This window comes from Scophthalmus maximus, chromosome 5 (genome assembly GCF_022379125.1).
Source record: "Scophthalmus maximus strain ysfricsl-2021 chromosome 5, ASM2237912v1, whole genome shotgun sequence".
Taxonomy (NCBI): Eukaryota; Metazoa; Chordata; class Actinopteri; order Pleuronectiformes; family Scophthalmidae; genus Scophthalmus; species Scophthalmus maximus.
The window spans coordinates 8,704,325-8,727,462 of record NC_061519.1 but is presented as its reverse complement, the minus strand read 5'-3'; the positions used below and the strand labels follow the sequence as shown (position 1 = coordinate 8,727,462).

Here is a 23,138-nt window from a genome sequence, read left to right as displayed (position 1 = left end):
TCTACGATTGGTTGTGTGACACAAAGGTGTAATGGTCTGTCCAAAGGAACTTTTGCGCCTTGTTAAAAATGAATAGGATGGAAAACATGGTGGCAAATTGAACCCAGTGTTACTTAAACCACTAAAAAGACAAGTTAGATTTAGAATATATACCATGTCTTATACCATCAAATCACACGTGCAGTACCTCAGAGAAATCATGTCTATAAAATTGCAACAGCAAGTACATGTTGGAGGAATGTACTTGTGAGCAAATTACAATTTCTGTTAATTTAATGAGGATATTGTAATTCATAACGGTGCACCATCCTCTTTCTTCAAAAACATATTAGCAGTGGCATAGAAACATAACTTCTAGGAGACAGGGACGGAGTATTCCATATAAACACACACTTGGACACACAGATTTAATGTTACCTTTACTATGAAAAGCTTATAGGTTCCTCCCTCCCTCCCAAAGAGAAAGTCCTCCATCTTCCTCGAGGGTAAAAATAGACTAAATTAGAAATTAGCCACGCTGCATGTCATTAACGGAATTTGAACATTTCCATGTCACACGTTTTCTCATTTTCCCGACAGGACTATAATCAGCAACAGAGCAGTAATGTGCAAGTAATGTGTTTTACAAATGGCCTTCATTATCAAGGTGAACACATGATAAAGATATACTGAAGTCTTGTGTTATAAATGTGATCTGTCTAAAATTGATTCGACCAGCAATGTTCTTTTACGCCGAAAAGGTGATGAGGTTGAAAAAATAAGATAATGATAGAGGAGCAGTATGAGCTTCAGGAATAGACATAAGGAAGAGTCATATCAAAATCCTGCTGCATTTGACACAATGCTAAAAGTGTCTCAGTTGTCACTATATTCAGCAGTGCAGAATATGTCTTATGTGTAAAAACTAAGATTGTCTCACTAAGATTGTGAGACAGCAAAATATGTCTCACAATCAGACAAGCTCAGGGACAGCTTTTGTATTTGTTTCTGCTGTGCAATTGGGGTTTATTAAGATAAATCACAAATTAAACCCACAACAGAGCGAAACATCTCTTCACAACTAATTGAGACACTGTGGATTCAGCCAGTTGTCCCAAAGGAAATCCCGGTGTGTGAAACAGTTTTTTTTTTGGAGTTCATTGGGATGCTCAAGATCTCTGTATGTGTCTTAAAGGAAATACACTTTTTCATTTTGTTGCTGAGAGTCGAACCTAAAGGTAAGAAGTGATTAGGTTAGCTTAGCATATAGACAGGAAGCAGGGAGAAACGGTCAATGTTAAAAAAAAGAAAGAAAGAAAAAAAAAAACTGCCTTCCAGCATCTTTAAATGTCACTAAATACCATGTCAGTATACTTTGTTTAATACATCCACTAGCGTAAAAATGAATGTGAAATTGTTCCAGCACCAGTTACTCTACAATATTACAACAGCAGTAGTATATATATATATATATATATATATATATATATATATATATATATATATATAATTTTTTTTAATCAAAGGAATTTTTTTATCACAGCAAGTTGTGCAATTAATTAGTTGTTTTTTTCAAAATAGATTGACAGCACCAATATATATATAAATTCTTCATTTTATTAGCTATTTACTTGAGGGCACTGTGAGAAAAGAACACTTGGTCATCATGGTACAACATTTTTTTTGGTAAAGCATTTTTTTAAATCATGGAAATCATTCGGCTTGCCTATGAAATGAAGCATTAAATAGAGGGGGAAAAAAGAACTCTGAGACAGCATTACTGTGCCTTTTTGAAATACCGTAAAACTAATATTCCAACGTGACAATGACAAAGAGGACAAAGGGAAAAAAATTGAACAAGAGAGCGAGAGACGTTCAAAATGGCAAGTCAACAAGCAGATAATAACTTGGCCCGATAGCATTTCTGAGACATTTACAGTCCAGATTCAATCTTGACCACATTTCTAAAAAAAAAAGTCTGAAGCGCCAAATATCAAACGTTTGTGATATTTACAGCCATCTACAGGCCTCCTGAACTCTCCTGTGCTGTGTGGAGGATTACAAAGGCTGCAGATAGCCCTGCACGTACACAGCAATAGAGAGGCTAGATCACAGACATGGTTGGTCTGATTGGAATCACATATCACGGGAGGTCTTACGCGATGTCAAGCCCTGATGTCAGTGCGTTATATCGAACATGTAAAAAGCCTGTGATTAAAACAGCCAACAAATGTCTGAGATTAACGTCAGGCTTTGAGTGCACCGACGTTTGAACTCTAGTGGAATTGTGTCAATTCCACTAGAGTTCAGAGGAATTTCAGTGGAAAAGACAATTCTGCATGCGTGCATTTGATATAACATGAATCTACCATAAAAACCTCAAATAGACTGAAATTATGAGCCTGCATTGGTTCATTACTATTCATAACTGACGCCCATTCATTCTAACATTAAAAATAATAGTGTGTTTTTGAAAATGGTGTGAGGCAGATGGTGGAGTTACAATTATTCCAAAATGTCTAATAACCGAATAATCTTTAGTCTTTAGTTTTGGTTTCGCATTTGTTTGGTTTTAAATCTGCTTTGCTCATGACCGAAGATGCCCCTAAGTTATGCAGTGTGTGCGTGTGTGTGTTTGTATTTATATAAGTTTGAATGACAGATGCGAAAAGAGAAAAAAAGGGAAAAACTTTAACCGACCTCAGAAACATCATCATCTGCAGGAGCAGCAGGATTGAGTGGATGCACATTGTAACCTGGGGGCCAAGAGGAATAAGACCGTAACAATAGCTTGTACACACACATACACACACACACACACACACACACTTACACACACCTCATTTGAACCATGCTGCAGACACGTACAGCAAAGAAGCGAGGCAGCCACGCTGAATGGATAAAGGAGAACTTGCTTGCATGTCAGTTTCTAAAGCGCTTGTAGGAATAAGAGCTCAAATTTAAGCGAGATTAAAGGAAATCTGAATCCCCCCCCCCCCCCCCCCCCCCCCCCCCCCCCCCCCCCCCCCCTTTGTAACATTAACTTTGAGATCGAGAGCAAAGAAGGGGCGTACTTTTGCAAACTCTGCGTGTGTTGTTGGTGCGACGTGACATGAATACTCTGGGTTTGACTTGCAGCAAACCCACGTTTTGTTCTGTCACAGGGAATAAAACAGGTTAGATGAGATGCATTTTTCTTACAGATGTCTTCTGTTGACTGTATCTCCGCTTGCTTTGGGCTAATTTCTCTACGCTGGAAAAAGGGCTGAGCATTCAGGTGGAGAAATAATTGCCATGTTTATGTTGTAACATTTTGAATGTTTCAGTTTCTCTAGCTTAGTTGAAAGGAAGGGAATACTATACAATATACAAGTTGTTTTAACTTAGATAAATACATTATATTTATCCTTGACCTTGGATGCCATGATGCCCTGCTTTCATAGCTGAATATGCTCTTTGTTACCTACAGGAGCGGGCCAGGGCTTAAATTTCCGTCCCTCATGACCCGTCTCTAAAGATTTATATGCAGGATTGCAGGTGTCTGCTCTTAATGTATCATTTCTTGCTCTTTTAAATCCCTCCAATATGCACTTCAGGCACATTTACAGTGACTGCCTCTGGTTTAGCAGTTTTGGCCTCGTCTGAATCCGAGTGGGATCAGGCATTGAGGCCATCCCTGTGAGAGTACAGGCCTCAACTTAACTCAGTTCAATCAAATCAAATTTCTCATATTTTAATATATTTGAAAAAGATGTTAAAATGTCATTTTTTTGTTGTGAAGACTGTGTTGGTGCGTCGCTATAATTTTAAATGTTAAAGCAGAACAAATCCTGGTTTGAACCAACCAGGGCCTCTGTTGGGAATAAGAAATTGACCATAGGTGTGAGAGTGGATGGTTGTTTGTTGATTGGATAACGTTATATATGTGTGTATATATATATATATATGGTGTAACTGATAATTAAAAAACTGCAATACATGAAAACAAAACAGATGGATGCTAAGAAAAAAGAGAAAAATAAACTGTATCTAAACATGAGTTTAACATGGAAAACATAGAAATGCAAAAAACAGGGCAAGAGTAACATGGGTAAGTTACATTCGATGGAAGTAATAAAATAAATACAAAATAAAGATTAAAGGAGACAGACAAGTCTGATCATGAATTGTTTAAGAGGTTAATTGCATAGAGATAGTTATTGTCGCTGTGTAATTTGAATCCCAAATCAATTTAATGTCGAAAGAAAGATAAATTGTTTCATGAAATCAAAAGCTTTCATAGCAAGAAGAAAAATATAAACTTTACTATGTTACCCTACAATTTATGTCTCGAAAAAAAAATGAATATTAATAACTCCGTTGCAATTTAATGTCAGAGTTTCACTTGAATGAATTAAAGAGAGAAATATATCCCAGCTACATTTGTTAAACTGCCTGATGTAGCCTCAGTGCTGAAATTCCTTACAGTGAAAAAAGAGCTATTCCAAATTTGTTTTCTTTTCTCTCCTTTAAAAATGAGGTTGACACTAAAACATGCCGTTTGTACATGTGGTTTTCATGTGCGACTTGTTTGGAATTACAATATGTCCAAGGCAACCTCTGTGCCCTGTCTTGGGGAACACTTGCCTGTGTTGTGACATTGGCATCTTGCATTGCAGACCATATCTAACGGTGGTTTGTGCTTAACCAGAGTGCACTTTGTGTAGTAGGAGCGGCTGCGCTGACACTCCATGTCTGTGGGATGCCAATGTATTGACTGTGCTTAATCCAGATACCGGAGTAATGCTCCATTAAACTGATTGTTTGAAAAGTGGTGGTGGAACCCTCGAAGGACGGGCCACAATTACAAACGTACGTCCCTTCCTACACGTAAGTACACACTCACCTACGTGCTGGGTTTTTTTAGTGTGTTGTGAGAGATTTTGAGTTGCTTCAACATGCGTCAGCAGATGTATTTCCATTGATCCCTTCCCTTCTCTTAACCTTTACCTCGCACCCACCCACCCATCCTCCCACCTCGCTCATCTAAATCTCATACAAATGAAAGCCGTGGAGGATGTGGAAGTGCACTCTACATAATGGCTGCGTGTGTAAGTGAAATTTCATAACAAGTGTCTGAATTTGTTTTATTGCAAAGCACTTTTAAAAAAATCCATAAATACAACTTGTAGCCGCAGCCTAACTCTCTGATGTGCAGCTCAGAAAAGATGGACGAGCATGAGTAAAAAAAAGAAAGTTGTTTCCTCCTAATCCTCGGTTCTTTCTCTTTTGGCTGTTATTATGTAATACTCCTGTGTCTAACCTTTGTCACCCTCACTGCTCGAAGCGCAGCGAAGAACACCTCGGGTGTCATGTCTCTCGGGTGCCGTCGCATTAAAAGTTCCTTGAGACGATCCGAGGCAGTGGCTGTCTGCCGCGCGGGATTGGTGAAATTATGGGAAAGAAATCACGTAGACGGGCATGGTTGTTTAGAAATATCCCCTTTTCACCATCCAGGCGTATGGAGTATATGATTCAAATTTCACGCAACACTTGTTTTAGGGCTAGACAGAATTTCACGGTTGCTTGGTTGATAAGCAAATGGCTCAGTGGGTCCGGTTTCCATGTAACCTGTTCGGCTCGGTTCAGGATGTTGTGAAAGATGTCAGTTGCAAGTGGGCCGTGATCCGGCTCCAGTGAGTTGGACTGACCACTCATTTGAAATGTTGTTTTTATTTCTTTTACAGGTATTTCTTCTCTTTCTCCTTCTCCCCAATCCCTCCTCTCATCATCAGCTGGTCGCTCACACCGAGTCTGGTTCTGTCTGCGGTTAATAGGGACTTTTTCCTTCTTCGCTTGTCCCCAAGTGCTTGCTCATTGTAATAACTGTTGGATTTCTCTCCACGGCATTGTAAAGTCTTGACCTCCCTCTGCAAAGTGCCTGGAGGTAACGCATGCTAAGCACTTGGTGCTAAACAGATAAAGAATGAAATAAATTTGACTGGAAAAGCTATTAAATTCACAATTCACTGCTGCTGTTTGCCCGCTAGCCATTCTAGATCCTGCAGGTTATGTTTACAACCCTGGCCGCCTGTTTTTGGACACAGCACACGAGTAAATTTAGCCTGGCAGTTTTTGGTCTGACTCCAGCTTTGGACCATATACCCCTGGTTGTCCAACATTTCCCTGCAAAATTGTGTACATGTCTTGCAGTTAACACCACTTCAAAGAAAAAGTGTTTTAATTACAAACTCAAACAGGAATTAACGTCCTGTATCCTGCTGCTGTTGATTTACAATTCCTCAGCTCGGCTTTGTCACCAGCAGAGAGTTGTGTTTTAAAAAAAAAAAATGATGAATGATTATCATCATTACAATGACTAGTGCAGCACCAGTTCAGATTTAACTGGTTATTATAGTAAGATTTGGCAGGGTCACATCGTGTAGGTAACATTTGCTTTAAGAGTTTTTTAAAAGGTATCAAATGCATATTTCATTTTTTTTTTAAATTTTGTGTTTGCAGGCAGTGCATCATAATCCAGTCAGGGTACAGACTTACTTACTGCAACATTCAGTGTCAGTCAAGCAGCATTACACGCCGATAATCCTCATAAAGTAACACGGCTTGTCCTTCATCTGCTCCTTCTCTGTCTCTCACAGAAAGCAGGCAGCCTTTTAAGCGATGCAGTCCGTTCACTAGTCTTACATGTGTACATTCTCTTCTAGTAGACATTGAACTCATACGCAATTTGGAGCCATTCCATAAATGCCACTATTTCCTCTGAGGATGCTCTGTTCTCATAATTAAGATAACTTTGGTGCCACGTCTATCTCATGCTTCTGATCACAGAAAACAGTAAATACTGTAACAGACCATCCTCCTGAGTATCCATCCATCCATCGTCTACCGCTTTATCCATTTAAGGGTCGCGGGGGGGGCTGGAGCCAATCCAAGCTAACATTGGGTGAGAGGCGGGGTTCACCCTGGACAGGTCGCCAACCTATCACAGGGCCACATACAGAGACATACAACCATTCACTCTCACATTCACACCTACGGTCAATTTAGAGTCTTCAATTAACCTAACCCCATTCTGCATGTCTTTGGACTGTGGGAGGAAGCCGGAGAACCAGGAGAGAACCCACGCATACACGGGGAGAACATGCAAACTCCACAAAGAAAAGCCCTGGTTGAACCGGGATTCTAACCCATACCCTCCTGAGTATTACCATTTCAAATATTGTGCACTGATAAGACGCCATATAGTAGAGAACCTGTAAGACACTCATAAGCAATGATATACAATGGACCAGGCATTAATATTATTATATTACAGAAAAAAATTTGAATGACTGTGATCCTGACAGATTATTAAGGCTCAGGAGTATTAGATCCAAAGTTTCTATTAAAAATATGCATCATATTAAACTAAAAACAGGAGTTACTCTTTAATAATTCACCAGCTGTCAGCAGAGAAAGCCTCGGCATTCAAGTCTCATTCTCTGCGCTATAGCTTCAGGAGATGTTCGGGTCATCATCACAAATCTCAACTAGGCGCCCTATCAGAGGGGTAACGTGCAAGAGTGAATCAAAAGCCCTTTGCCATGGCCTGTTTGATGAGTGTTCATTTCGCTACATTTTCAGTTTTGCGCTGCATGACCTCGGCTGATAACAGAGGACTTCTTGGTCGCTCCGTTGTCGTGGGGGGCCCAGTGTAAATCTAACCATGCTTGAAGAACAGAACAGTGCTGGCAAACGGCTTACTGTGGATTCTCCTCAAGGCGGAGATCGCCCTGAGATAATCCTCCATTTTTACAATGGCCAAGTCAAATGATTGTCTGCAATGAGCAATAATGAACTGTGACAAATCGGGCCTGGGGTGGATCAGTAGGTTGAAGGATGACGCGTGACTGTAGAATCACAAATGCCAATCCTCTCTGATGTTGTTAATAAGGACATGTAAAATACCGTTGAAGCATTTTGCCGAGTAGTTGGTGCTGAGTGGGGAAACACTCGACCGCCGTTTTCAGTGTTTGATTCAGGTGAACTAGATTCATGAGATCGTGTGACCGGAAAAGGTGAAAGAGTGGTGACGATGGTGTGGAGGGAGGTTAAATACAGCACAGGAAGCATGAGGGCCATTTTTTATGATGCTACCGCTGCAGTTTCTGCTCGGCAAAATGAAGCGTTACCACTGCGGCCTGGTGAAGCAATTACAAGACCTGTACAGGCTTTATTTCGGAGCAGTGCTGCTAATGAAATGGGTTTTTTTTTTATAGGAAGCCCAGAGGAAAAGATCATTAAAAAATTGCTCTAAATCCATCTGTGATACAGTGGGAGATATACTCCCATGTGTGTGTGTGTGTGTGTGTGTGTGTGTGTGTGTGTGTGTGTGTGAGGGGTATACAGACACACTGACCCAGGAGACTGTTGTACATCTGTTATAGATGAAGGGACTTCTTAAACACATCTCAATGAAGTGCTAATGTGCTACTATAATGGAGGCGGTCAGGCTGCTTACGATGTTGGAAGGGGGAATGAGCCTTCGATCATTCCTCGTTCACGAATCTCAGAAATTTGACTGCTTATAGCTAACAGGATTCAGCTTGCACTATTTCATCAAGAATGAGATAATCAACATTCGCCCCCCTTGAGAAATTCCTGCGGCTCATTCTTTGAAAATGGTCCAAGGTTGTAATATTTTTTTTCTTTCCTTAATCTAGGCTCATTATGCAAACACCACCCAATTGCATTATGGCTGAGGTGTTTCGGATAAAGTGCAGGTGACGTGTCAAATTGCTCTTCCTGCTGTGAGAAGGGAGGAGATCGCCTTGCAATTGGCCTTAGTTAAGCATCACAACCAGAAGCAATACTGCCCTGTCATACTCATGCCCCTTGGTAACAGAGCTATGGCCCTCCATGCTCGCCTCAGATGACTGGCATGGCCCACACAGAATTAAAACAAATAAAACAAGCTGCCCACATACGCACACACTCAATCGTGCCCTATTCTCTCTTAAACTATGTGCCCGGACCTACAATATTTCACAGCCCCTACCTTTTCTGGAGTTGCCACATGGTACTAGCGGCAATGAATAATGAGGCTGCATGGAACCCAGGGGATGGGATTACATTTTTCATTTTGGTTCAGAACAGATATAAGTTTTAGGTCCTCTGAATTATGCAGTGGATGCAACACTGTTTATCAAAAGCAGTCAGATATAGAGGTTATTTGAGAGGACGAAGTGTTGGGAACAAAGAGATGCATCGAGATTCATCATCAAACTTCTTTTTCTCTGAACGATAAAAGAACTAGGAGGAGTAGGACGAATGCTATCTGGCCCATACGGGCGCATTGAAAAGAGCAGCGATTTGTCTGGCCAGGTGCAACGGGAATTGAGCAATTAATAAATATTCTATCAAACATACCGGTGTGGAGAGCAGAATGTGATGTTCACCAATGGTTACTAGTCTGGTCCTACGTGATTAGTAAGGCTACAGAAACCCCAGAAACTCTTCGATAGAAGATATATTGATTAAAATCAAACTAGGATTTGTGGTTAAGTTATGAGTTTGATGCAAGGAGGGTTACAGACAGTAAGCAATGTGCCATCTGTGCTTTCATGCATACTTACAGGACAATCGCTGAAGAAAACAGCGATTGTCCAATTGAATTCAATTGAATTCAATTTTAGTTGTATAGCGCCAAATCACAACATACATTGTCTCAAGGCACTTTACATAGTGATGACAGGGAAAACCCAACAAATCCCACAATGAGCAAGCACTTGGCGACTGTGTAGGAGAATGAAACTCCCTTTTAATAGGGAGAAATATCTGGCAATCTCCAATCATAGCTTAGCGACTTGGCAAAGCAGGCCTCTAATGCTTCAGATTTATTCAGATGTGGAATCAATGTACATGGTGCAGAACCAGAAGTGTTTGTCATGACTTGAAGCATGTCCGGCCAACTCATTTTACTGTATTTTGTTGAAAGATAACACGGCACACTTAAAAAAAGTAAACGGTTCAGTGTAATGAGTGTAAGCTAATGATAGCCGCCCTGTCCAGCTCTGAAATGTATTTGGGGGAATCCAGACAAACTTGTTATCAATTGACACTTGCTTTGAGTTAGATAATGGTGGAACTCTTTATCCTTTACCAGCTTTAAACACTTTTTGTTATTTATTATCTCATACCCACTGCCACGTGTGTTTGTTTCTTCTTCAAAGTTATTGAGCAAATTATTTCCCATCACAGCTTGACACAAGCTTGACACACCCTCTTGAAACTTTTTATGCAGGTATTGTGATGCCGGTGCAGTGTTGATGCTGCTGTTTGACATGGAGGCGTACAAAACAGTGACGTCGGTTCTGAAAAATTCATTTTGGCTCTCTAGAACTTTGATGTCAATGTCAGCCTGCGGAGTCCCTTTTTTATCAATTCAGACTATAATTCACTTGTGTTTTGCTCTCGGCAGAAAAATCCTAACCAGAATTCAATGAGGTGGTCTTTGTTCATGCAACCTTATCAGTTAGCAAGCAGTCAGATAGTGTCAATGCTGACACACTACATGGTGTGTTTGGGCCACACTCCCTGTTTTCTGCCTTGTTCTTCCCCCAGATTTGTGTCTTTCTCGCATAGCCATCAAGGAACATATTGAGAAACAGTCTAATGTCTGGGTTTTTTTCTACCATAGAAAAGATAATTTAAATCAGCTGAGATGAGCTTTTTTCGTATCATAGAAAAAGACAATACTGAAATACTGTTAATAAGCTAACACTTTTTCTAAACCTGTATACTTTTATCCAAAGTGAATTCAAACATAGAGGGCCAACATTGAAGGCGTAGTACAACAGGAGATCTTGGAGTAAGCACTAAATCTGTTTAATAAGACAAAGTACATGTGATCAGATAACAACCGGAAGTTCTCAGTATGTGCTAGAAACTCATGATTAAAGGTTATGAAAGTTATAACTATATACAACCTATTTGCCATAAGGTAGGGGAAAAGATTAAAGTAGAATTGTCCTTCATCCCTCCTTAATATTGATAGGTTAGGATGTAACTATGTCTGAAAGAAGTCCAACGGTTATTGTTAATTATAATGCAACTACAAAAATAATTAAATACTGTTGAAGGAACACTTGTTTCAATGTACCACATTGAATGTATCATATGTGCTGTTTTTGCATACCAGATGTTATATTAAACCTAAAATTGAATTTGGTTAAGGCCAGGCTGAGTGCGTGTCCTCACAACTCTTCTCTGTGACAACCACAAATTGTTGTTTTGACTGATGGACTTGTAATATTATATAACAAATCTGGAAGGTGAAAAGACGAGCAGTGGAATAAACTGATATATGCCCCTTTGAATTATCTTGATAAGTTTATGTGAGTAAAGTTCTGATTATGCTCACTCTGCAGGGCTCTCTACCTCTTTGACATTAAGGACAATTAAGCTTATATAACTTCATAAAAAGACAGCACAACTTTAGCTATTATATGTTATTAACCTTTTCTGTGATTGACCGTCATTTCATAGGTCAAGCAAAGAAACTTCTGTATGATTAAACTATGGCTGAGCAGCTGTGTTGGTGAGGGCTGAATGAGCATAATCATGACAGTTTTAGAACAAACTCACTTGCCTCTATGGCTGCTCGACGGCCCATGGCTCTCAACCTGCCTGCTCACCACTTACTGAAGATGAATGACTTCTAAGTGGCCATTACTTACCATGTGAAATGGCCTTAAAAGGAATGGCATCACCCTTGTACACGCAAATGTGACCAAATGCCATAAAGTCGTTCTCTCTTAAAAATGGATCCATTATATGTAACGAAATATGAGCTCAAAATGACCTTTTGATCCAGAGGCAAATTCAAAAAACAGGTTCACGTTACACAGTTAAGCATTTTAAAGGTCAGGACACAAATCTGTGACGAAGAGTAACAAAATAGAAAATAATAATAAGGGAAATCTTGCAATTTCATTAAATGATAGAAAAATAGAACAAATATATATATTGTATAGTTACAGGTTTATAAAATATTCAGTTGCAATTATTTACATAGAAATGTTCACAAATATTTAAATATTGGGGTAAATGTATGTAAAAGTAATGTCAAAGCTTGGGCGTTAGACATCAAACTGATGTCAGCTCATCACAGATATATTTATATGGTTTTCTGCTCCAAGCACAGCTCGTCTTCCCAAACCTGATTACTTAAGGAGCATTATAGGTACCTAATGTACTGCAGAATAGAAATGGATAACAATGGATGAATGTAATATAACAGTTTATTTTTTTCAAATGTGCATCTTAAAATGCTTAATTTTCAAACAATTAAATAAAAAACAACATTTCATGGTTACTCATTCAATGGGTGTTGGGATAATTAAGTCTAGTTTACAGTGGTGGCTTGACAAATAGACAAGTAAAACGTATTATATTGGAAGTAAATATGAGCTAAAAGTTCAAATGTAAACTGAATTTTAGTGTTTTGAGCTTGACTTGAGTTACTTTAATAACTTAAAACTGCTAATTAATTCTGTATGTTAAATCCAAAACTGTAAAATATAATAATAATAATAATAATAATAATAATAATAATAATAATAATAATAATAATACAATATTTCCTCCAGTGCAGTCAAGTACAAAGCCAGTACTTAAGTGCAGTTCTTTAGTAAATGTACTGGCATTACACCACCGAAAATACTACAGTTCTAATGATATGGATCTTTCTTGATTCCATTTTTTCTCCTCTGATGGATAGAATGAATTGAACCCCAGTTTACTGAAAAAGGCACCTTCAATGGAAGCTTGTGAAAATCCCACACTTATGGACCCTCTCATCTTTATTCATGTCAAATATTGGGTGCATGTGTCCAGCATCTGGTCACAGCAGCCCAATGTGATTGTGTTCCATAAAAATTAGACAGAGAGCGCCGATTCAGTATGTATTTGGAATTAGAATTAGTCCACCTGTGTTTCCATGCTAGGGTTTGTCTATGTAGATCAGAGCAATTTGCCAAGAGAAACCTTTCAACACCATTTCTCTGGACTCATTCTAACACCATTGGTTGGCCTATTAGCCCACATATGGCCTGTCTGGATATGCTCTGGTAGGTAGGCTACTTTGTAAACGCATTTTAGTATCATCACTTATTGGGTAAATGACTGCCAGAGGAGCTTTATTCTATTTTCCTAGTCTGGAATGAGTGCATGTGTGTAACCGAGCATGAGATGCTCTGTATGAATAGTAGGCTATTCAGCACACTCTTCTCTGGCCATGTCTTTAGGTTTTTGATGTCTGTTAGCAACCTTCATCCAGTGGTAAATGACCAGCTATTTGTCCGTCTATGGATTTACTTTAAAAAAGTGGCTTGCCCTTGGCTATTGCTAATTCCACTCATCAATAGTTGTTATTGTCAACTTAGCAGTATTGACAGATGGCAGAACTGACTACACAGCCGATTAATGAATGCTGCGGGGTCGCCACTGCGGCCACTGCCGCTTGTCACGACAGTATCAGAGGCGTTACAGATGTTATTGGAGTCACTGTGGCTTCTGAAACAACAAAAGGGCGACCTCGGTTAATAGGAATTTGAAGCACCTCCAAAATCAATCAGCCTCAAATCAACCCTCAAACTAACATGAAATATGTCATTATCTATTGCCAGTGCAATAACAAAAGCAAATAATTGCACAAAATCAATCAGCAAAGTGCATCTATGGATGAAAATCTAACCTCTTGACTATCAACCTAATTTCACACTGCATTGGTGCTTAGTTAAAATGTGTCTATTTATATTTCTCCAAGAGGCTCCTCGGTACAACATTAATCTGTACATTCATTCAGTGAAACAGCTGTGCATCAACGAAAGCTACCATAAGCTCATTAATGGATATGTTTGCCGGCTCTGCTGAACGGTGTGTGTCACGAATTAGCTCGTCCAGCATAATGTGTGTTAGTCCAGCTATTATCACAATGACATTGTGGCTAGTTAGTGTTTTCGGTCAAAGCACTTTTGTCTGTGTAATAGTGGGAATAATCAGTACAGCTCCATTTGGACCAGTACTAATTGCATGGCTGCCCTATTACCCTACGTGGCCAGACTCATGAGGACAAGATCGCCCACAAGGAGCCCCATCCTCACTCAATTATCCGCCAACTTGTTCGTATTTATGTGAAGACTTTACTCGGCCGGGGATGGTTCCTCTAAGAGCTTGTTAACATTGTTGGTGAGCTCACTGCATCATTGATTATATTTAGCATCAGCTCGGGGTTATTCAGTAATTACAAACTATGATACTGCCATGTATGGCATTTGATTCTTGCTGTATTATTTCTTCGCCTATGAGCTTGTGCAGTGGAGCTGAAGTTACCCAGGCAGTGTACAGTTTTTGTTTTCAAGTTAACCTCCAGGCTTTTCACAAACTCAGAGCACTTTACAAAATAAAATAAAACAAACAGAAAAAGTTGATTGGGGGGGGGGGGGGGGGGGGGGGCTAGGGATAGGCAGAGGAGAAGAGATGGTTTTGAAGGCGAGACTGAAAGGTGGTGAGAGAGTTGGAGTCGCGGATCTCTTGGGGGAGGCTCTGTCCCCAAAACTACGGAGGTTGGCTTTGTGGGTGGAGAGGAGACCGGCAGAGGTGGACCTAAGGGACCGTGGGGGTTGGTAGGTGGAGAGGAGATCAGTGAGATATGGGGGAGCAAGATTGTGGAGGGCTTTGAAGGTGAGGACCAAGACATTGAATGTGGGAGTCAGAAAGCCAGTGGAGTTCTTTTAGGACTAGACTGATGAGTCGGGCGGTGTGTTCTGGACCAGTTGGAGTCTGTTGATTGAGCTGGAGCTGATGCCATAAAGGATTGAGTTGCAGTAGTCGAGACGGGAGGAAAAGAAGGTGTGGATGAGTCGTTCAGTGGCGGGGGGTTGAGTGAGGGTCTGATCTTGGCGATATTACAGAGGTGGGAGAGGGGGGTTATGGGGGGATTTGGTGCTGAGGTAGATCTGCGTAACAATTGAAGGTGAGGTTGAAGTGGCGGAGTATCTGACCGGGGGGGGGGGGGGGGGGGGGGCTGTAGATGATGAAGAAGAGGGGGCAGGGTACGCAGCCTTGAGGAACGCCCTGTGTGACTGTGGCTGTAGCAAAGGTGAAATTGTGGAGCAAAAATTAAGTGGGTTCTGTTGGACAGGTAGGACTTGAGCCATCTGAGTGCAGTACCTTCGAAACCGTATCGGAGGCTGCACTCAGGCCAAGGAGGATGAGGATGTTGAGGGAACCGGTATCAGCAGAGGTGATGAGGTCGCTGGCAAACCTTGCTAGCTTAACCTTTAAATGAGTCATGAAAACATGAAGTTGTTGTTATATGTCGAAATTCACAAAATTTAAAAAAAGCTAAAATTTAAAAACACCTTATAAAGTTGACCGTGCTACATACACATCTAGCAGACATAGCATCATAGCAATCATGTCACATATGTGTTTCTGGCTATAGCTCACTCCCCTATTGGTTAGGGCTTTTGGGTTAGCTTTGCTAAATGCTGCACTATGTTCACTTGCGAGGCGCCAACTTTGTCTGTTGGCCATTTGGTTTTGGGCAAGCTGCCCGCTGTGTCTACAGAACAACATGCTCTTTTGCTCAAAGTGACTCCGTGAGTGCATTTAAACTCAAAGGCAAAGATTTTGGACTGTGAAACCAAAGCAAAGAGCTTAAATATGCTACTGCAACTCTACGAAATAATTCAATTCAAGGCTTAATTTATTCTTTGCTTGTGTTTCCAGAACTTTAAATATTGCAAAGTTTATATTCTCATTCTTTTGCTCAGGCCTATTTGGTTTTTCCTCCTGGCAAATTTCCCCCCCTGAGTGGCCACTCAGCATCATTACCATGACTTTCCTAAGCAGATTGTGTTTGTGCACACTGGTACATTGGCATAAATTAATCTGATATATATTCTAAACATATAGCCTTGGGTACTCCTACTGTATATTGCTGTGCGGTATGGTGTAATTTGAGTGCCCCATCCCACATGGCCCTTTCAATTACCAGAATTTGCTTTCTGCTGTCGCTGGCAGAATATCAGATGAGGCCTGGTGGAGTCTGTGCGGACCCATTTGGAAAGGATTAAACCAGCTAGCAGCTAATAAAGGAGATGTTGCGGTATGCATATAGGGACTTTATAGGGCTGCGTGACTGTAGTGAGCAGCTTGTGTAATTATCAGGAGAAGGGATGGGAGCTAATGAGGGAGGGGAGAAAAATGCTGTACTGAAAGAGGGGGGAGGTAATGACGGATGGGTGACAGAGTTGGAAAGCGAGAGGTTGGGTTCGTGTATTGTGGGGCTTTATAAAGAAGAGTTATGTCTACTGAATAAGACTAAATGATTTGTTTTAGGAATCGGAAATTACTTACAATATGCTTCAGTGCTTACCCTTGACTCCTTTGAATTTGAGTCAAGGACATCTTGCTTGTCTCTGAGCCAGAATTAAGAGCATTTTGTAATAAAAGATGAAGTGATTAAAAAAAGAGAGGAAAAAAAAGATATCCGCAGGACTGTAATGCTGCGAAAAACCAGTTTTGGGCAGGTAATCAGAAACTTGCAAATGATTGCATTTCTAAGCTCCCAGCAGACCAGATTTTCATTATTTATTGAAGCTCTACTCCAGGACCTGACAACAATGTTCCAGAGGCTTAATGGACGAGACTGTAACATGCCAGCCTCCGAGACGTTCATATTCCCATGGATGGTTTAATCTGTGTTTGTACCATTTTCGTGGTGTACTCCTCAGATTCAAGGGGTTCAGATGGAGTCTATCAGAGATTGAATATGGTAATCGGTTAAGTTCCAACAAAGGGAAATTATAGATTTTCATTATGTAGGCAGACTATTTAGATAATTGTGACCAATGCTTGTTTTATACTGTTGAAACAGCAGTGCTGTAGAAAAGAGAGGTGCTCAAATTTTGTATTTAGGTAGGACACAACACAGACCCTTTTTTTTCTTGCTGTTATCGTTAAAGGCATTTACATTACAGCCTTTTAAAAATGTGTAATAGGCCTACTGTTAATACATATTAAAAGTAATGATGTGTTTTTATCGATAACCTGCTTTGTTTTAAGACAGCAATGACGTAACGTGTTAAATTATACAACATGAGCAAGGTGCTATCATTTTGTGGCTTAATAACACTGATGCGGCGGGGTTAAAACGACTTCCTGGAGCGCGTGCTGCTGACAGGCCGTGGTTTTCTTAATTATCAGCTGGTAAAGATGTTAACGGAGGTATTGATGGGCCTTAATTGACCATATGGCTGTTTGTTTGTCTAGCTGGAGTTTGGCCAGAGAATGTTCTGATAAGCCACTCGCACACACACACCCTCACTAACACAGATGGATGCAACATGTACCACACACACACACACACACACAGCCAGCTCAGCATATAATTTGCAAGGGTTCTAGTTTCCAAACACAGCCCTTCAGAGTGTGTCTTCCAACATTATCGGCATTATGCTGCACTCTGACATTATGCTGGCTCTGCTGCTTCTTAATCCAGTTGTGCTTGAATGTGTGTGTGTGTTGTACATGTGTTTCGGGGGGGGGGGGGGTTGCAGATCCTACCACCTGCTTGTTCAAAGACTCAGCCTTAGGCACTGTAATTCTGTTAAAAATATGTTTATACCTTTCTCTCTTCTTTTTAATCAGATGCACCTCCCTGGCCCTTTTTGTCCCCAGCTGAATAAACCGGCCACAGTTTCATAATTGCAGAACAATTTCTTAATCCTTAACCAGTCTTCCTTTCATGGATTGTTTTTTTTCTCCACAGCTCACACAGATGTCCGTAGGCGGAGCCCAGGCTTACGAATCATCTCTGACTCATAAAATATTGACAGCTACATAATAACCAGCCTTTTTGTATTTTAATCAGGAGATTTTTCTCCTTTTTTGGGATTCGACAACAAGCTTTGAAAACTCCCCCAGGCAAAACATCAAGATGGAATCAGATGCAGACCATTTGAATTTGCTTAATTTGATGCAGACAGATTGCAGAGGTTGCATTGGGCAAAGTTTGCCTTCAGTGAGTGGGAAGATTTGGATGAAAATTTCGTGAGGCTTCCAAACAAGTTAATTTCAGAATATTCACAGTCAAATTCTAAGTGACAGTTAGAGTTACTGCAGGTTTCAGTAATTTTAATTATGAGGAGAGTTATAACAGATCATTAGTCTGGGTTTATTCTTCTTCTCATTAAGACGATGGCTTCTTGAAAATCATACTGGCGTTTCACAATTAAAATATATAAATTATTACCTGCTGCGAAGATAACTACAATGCCATTCGTGGAAGCTGGGAATACTGTACACTGCAGCAGACAGCAAGGTGTGGCAAGGCAGTCAGACATTAAGAGCTTAAAAAACAGTTGTGACCGTGGTGTGGAGGCGTTGTATCGAGGCGAGGTCCCGCGAATAACACGAGTCTGTCTTTCTTTCTTTTTTTTACATTCTATTGAAACTGGTGGCTCAAATTGTAAACATATAAATTGTTTGCGATTATTTGGGATTCATCTGTGTCGTTTGGAAACAGTACGCCAACATCACCTCACTGTTGTCAGGGAACTCGACTTGAGCATATGTTCAGTAGACCTGTGTCATATCTCCAGCTTTTCTTTTTGTCCCATACCCTAAAATGACCCTGTCTCTCATGACAGTGCTTTATATGCACAAAGTAAATAGAAATTGAAAAACTTTGTCGAACTTTCAGGGTAAAGTTTTTATTGAGCCAACTTGGAAATCCTTATTTTTTACGAATCAAACTTTTAAGCAAAGGTCCGAGCAGAAAAATCCGACCTCCATTTTCCTCCCTCTAGCCCAACCCAACCCACATACACATGTAGCTCCGATCTCCTCTCTGTCATTCACTCCCTCGCTCTTTTGCCTCTCCCTCTCAACCTACCCGTTTTTTCTCTCTTTGACTGTCATCCTGTCCTGTTAGCATCGAGCCTCTCGCTTCCTCTCTTTGACACCCATCCACGCCCCCACCCCCGTACCCCTCCAAAATCAGACCCAACCCGACCTCGGATATAGGAGCAGGTGTGCATCTGGCTGGCAATTGCTGCTGACTCGCATAAACGCTGAGAGTTGAGTAGTGAGCTGCCGGTGCTGAAGCGTACAGCTGGCCCCCTAATGCTGATGGACCTCCACCTGTTCTAATGTTTGCCATGGACCCAGCCAGGTGCAAGGCGGCACTCTCTCTCTCTCACACACACACACACACACACACACACAATCTGCACAGATCCGCGGCTACAAGCGGACATGAAACACATATTGTGTGTGAGACGGATCCAATGAGGATCTCCAGCTGCAGTAATTGCAGCACACAGATATTGAGCTGATGAATTCTGGTGCAGGTTTATGATCTGTATACTGCTGAAAACAAAAATATGAGCTGTATTGTTTTTTTTATCAGAATCGAAGGAGGAAATAAATAGGACACCAGCTTACCCTCGTTGTTATTTGACTTTGGAACTTGAGCTTGGACCTTACTTAGACAGGCCAGGAGGTCAAAGCGGTCGGCCCTCAGCGGCTGGGTGGGAAGTTCTACGGGGGAACGAGCTGCATCTTTCCCTGCTTGCTCCCCGTCAGGCTGTCCTTTGTATTCTCCTCTCTCGTGTCCTCCGTCACTGCTCTCAGTTTTCCTGATGTTTCTCATTCCCCACCTGTCTGCCCCCTTTTTGTGCAAACACAGTAAAACAACTTGCTCCTCACTCACAACGCCTAGCGAAGGCGATGCGAGGAAAAAAATCCAATAAACATATGCCGCGGCTCCCCCTTGACACCGCTGTCGCCTCTGAGAGGTTATTTACGCTTGACACGTGGTCGATTTCTTCCATTCCACCTGGAGGACCATGACTCCCCTCCTCCTCTTCCTCCCCGTCTCCAGTATGGATTCGAAATGTTTTGAGCCACTTTATCTCACCTCCTTCACCCCCAAAAGCAGGGGGAGGGAGACGGGTAACTACGCAAAGGCTGTGTGAATAATGCAAGGCTAACGTTAAATGTCACGGCTAAAAATTCACAATTTTTTCCTGTATTGTCTCGCTTGCATTTGCGGCATGTTTTATGCATTTTATAATTACTGCGCGAGTCTCGGAGGAGAGGAGGCCTGGCGACTGTGGGGCTTCCTTATTTCTGCGAGAGGTGGCGTTTTAAGACGTTACAGAACTTCATTTGGAAGGCAAATCTCACAATGCCTTGGGATGGAAATTATCTCTGAATCGATATCACTCCTAACATGTATGGGGTGTGTGGGTATGTGTGCATGTGTACATATATAGAGCATCTGTGTGTGTATTCATCGATGTAAATAGCATGTATTGAGGGTCTTTGCTCTCATTTTCAAGTCATTTAGCTAAATAATGATAATTGCCTATGAGCAGCAAAGGCACTTTGCTTGGTTGTTACAATACGTTACCACAAAAAACTAAATTTCAGAAGAGGTCTGGGTGGTTGATCATCCATCCATCCATCCATCCATCCGTTTGCTATACCGCCTGTCCTTTAAAGGTCACATCAGGGCTGGTGCCAATCACCAGCTGACATTGGGCAAGGGGCGGGGTTTCACGTTGGACAGGTCGCCAGTCTATCACTGGGCTGAGACAAACAACCATTCACACTCACATTCAAACCTATGGTCGATTTAGAGTCGCAATTGAACTTAGCTGCATGTCTTTTTTCCAAGTCCAAACCCAGTACAACAGTTAGATTATATATATTACCTGTAAACAATGTGTAACAGTATCGTAAGAAACATTTTATTATCAGCGCTACGATGACTTAATCTAAAATTTCTCCCCTTTTTTAGTTTTTTTTGAAGATGTTAAATTTTCTGCTTGTTTTATGATTTGCATTCCTAACACTTTCATGTAGTAGGCTTGGAATATATATATATATATATATATATATATATATATATATATATTGTTTTGTTATATACATGTATATATATATGTATGTCTAGATTATTTTGTCTCCTCCAAGGCGATAATTTGGTAAAATTGGTATCCACAAGGTGGCACATTTTTAATTTTCACCATCTTTACCTCTGGGGCTTCACCAGACAGTACATGCAGCAGCGCCGGCACACAAATCCTGCCTTTGGTTGCATGAATACAGTCGTTTGACAGATGACTTTTCTAATTGCCTTTTTAAACTGCAGCAATCTCCCAGTGCAGGGAGTGCAAATTAAAAATGCAGCGCACTTGAGCATTGTTTTTTCATGTCTGAGCCTGCATCCATCCACCTGAAATTAATTCCCTAATTTGTGTGTAAGATAAACAGGGAATACTCGGCTTCCCAGCCCACTTAAAGCACTTTCTCCGCTACTTTACATATCCGCTCTGAAATGCAGATTTTCCCCCGAAGACTCCACCCAGCAGTCCTACAAGTCATTAACAGGGAAATGAAGAGCACGTCTCTACTTTTTTGTAGGGGCACTGTAAAGTATTTTTCAAAGTGTCACATCAGACAAAAAAATTAAAAAGACTGTTACGGCAGGGTGCGTGCTTTGCCTGCTCGGGATACATAAGAGTGAGACGAGGAGGATTCACACTTGAGCTGTGGCGTGATGCGATGTCGATGTGCTGCTTACTCCGCTGAACTGTGCGGAGGCAGGCGATGACATCCAGACACGTTCTCCACTCAGTGCTTCTTTTCAAGTGACTTCCAAGCACCTTGGAAACTTTTCCGAAGCCCGTTTCTTTTTTGGTCTTTGTAAGATTATACAGCCGAGATGTGACTACCTCCATTTTGACAGCTGTGTAATTTTGCCACATTACAAGGACATTTCGCGTGTCTTTGTCCCCGGGTCAGCAGCCTTACTTTATGGCGTATGAAGATGCTCTTTTGCTAGATTGATGGGCAATAAACAAAGCGTTTCATTGAAAGTGAAATTTGATTGTTGGCTATTAATATATGCCCACATTTTACAAAGCCATCAAAGGAACATACGGTGTGATGAAGGAAAACCTCAGGTGAACTATTACAAAAACAGCTCTGACAGTGAATCTTACAGTCCTGGGTCAGTTCTTTTAATTTGCTGTGTATGAATTACATACAGATCTAAGATGAAAGTCCATGCAGTTACTTATATATTCCTGATCCTTGAAAAATATCTAAGGTTCTTCCTCTGCAGATCAGTATAAGACTCATGAGACGACAGGTGGCCATACACAATGTTGGGGAATCCAGGCATTATTATTTTAAATCTGCATTTTCAAAAAGTAATTTACTTTCATGAATTAATTAATTATTATTTCTTGTATTTTTTTAAATTGTGTACTTAGGCACTGTTTTATTTTGTAGCCCAACTTTTTTATTTGATCAATGTTTTGCTGGATTCATATTCCATTTATAATTTTTTTTTATTTCTCTTTAACACTTAAAAATGAATTACTCTTTGTCAATGTATTTACAGATTCATGAATACATTTATAAACATATTCATCATCACCTATTTTCTATCTTACAGTTATTTTTTAACTTTTATTAATTGTACAATATAATTATTCGTACTTTTTCCGTGTCACTTTCTCCTGTGACAAGTCAAATATCCGCTGTGAAAATGAAATAAAAATAAAGCTTTGGGGGGATTTGTTAGCAAACTTACATATCCAGCACTTGATATGATAGCAACATGATATTTCATTGGAAAAAAATGTTTGTGGCTACTTGATGAATATATCTTTAGCTGCGAAGTGGGCTAACCAATCAGCTGTGTGAAGGCTCGGAGAGCAACAGGTCGAGGGGGTCACTCTCTGCAGCTTCACCATAATTAGCGTCCTCTTTCACGCGGTGACATTATTTTCACATAATATCATAAACTAATTTTCACATAATTTCATAAACTCCTGCGGAAGGAATAATGGTTATAGCCACGTTAAGGTGTAGGAAGCAAGTAGGAAGTGCATACTTACTTTTTAATACTGGAAGTAAAATATATAATTTATTTGACTATATGTAGATTGTATTTGATTGATTTATTTTTGTTATATTATTACCACATAAGTAGATTTCCAGCCTGGCATCTGAATATATTCTTCATGATATTATAATACTTGATCAGAAACTTGTAATAGTGACACACATGAAACCATGTTAACAATGGTTCA

General features: G+C 40.5%; 1 protein-coding gene across 1 annotated transcript in view; it reads left to right on the top strand.

Moving 5' to 3' along the window:
- Window positions 1–23,138, top strand: part of brinp2 (bone morphogenetic protein/retinoic acid inducible neural-specific 2) — a 177,675-nt gene that overhangs the window by 52,836 nt on the left and 101,701 nt on the right. The gene's annotated exons all lie outside the window — the stretch shown is intronic.